The sequence below is a fragment of the Egretta garzetta genome, unplaced genomic scaffold (assembly GCF_000687185.1).
Source record: "Egretta garzetta isolate BGI_Z169 unplaced genomic scaffold, ASM68718v1 scaffold866, whole genome shotgun sequence".
NCBI classification, from domain to species: Eukaryota; Metazoa; Chordata; class Aves; order Pelecaniformes; family Ardeidae; genus Egretta; species Egretta garzetta.
In genome coordinates this window covers 29,386-29,805 of record NW_009259990.1, presented here as the reverse complement: position 1 = coordinate 29,805, position 420 = coordinate 29,386, and positions in this window count along the sequence as shown.

Below are 420 nucleotides of genomic sequence, written 5' to 3'. Positions count from 1 at the left end.
ACGGGCAAGCACACATCCAGTGCTGGTGGCCACAGTGGCAACCTGAAACCACATCTCTGGTGCTGGTGGCCACGGTGGTGACCTGAAGCCACACATCTGGTGCTGGTGGCCACAGTGGGGCACTCATGTCCATGTTTATCTGGTGCTGGTGGCCACAGTGGTGACGTGCAAGCACACATCCAGTGCTGGTGGCCACAGTGGCAACCTGAAACCACATCTCTGGTGCTGGTGGCCACGGGGGTGACCTGAAGCCACACATCTGGTGCTAAAGGGGGGGGGGGAGGCCACGCCCCCCCACCTCCTCCTGGACACGCCCCCCCCTGGAAGAAGCCCCGCCCCAAGCCACGTACATGCGGCGCAGGGTGACAGCGCCCTCTAGCGTGAGCACGTGCCCATGGTGGGGGGGGGCCGGGGGGGTGT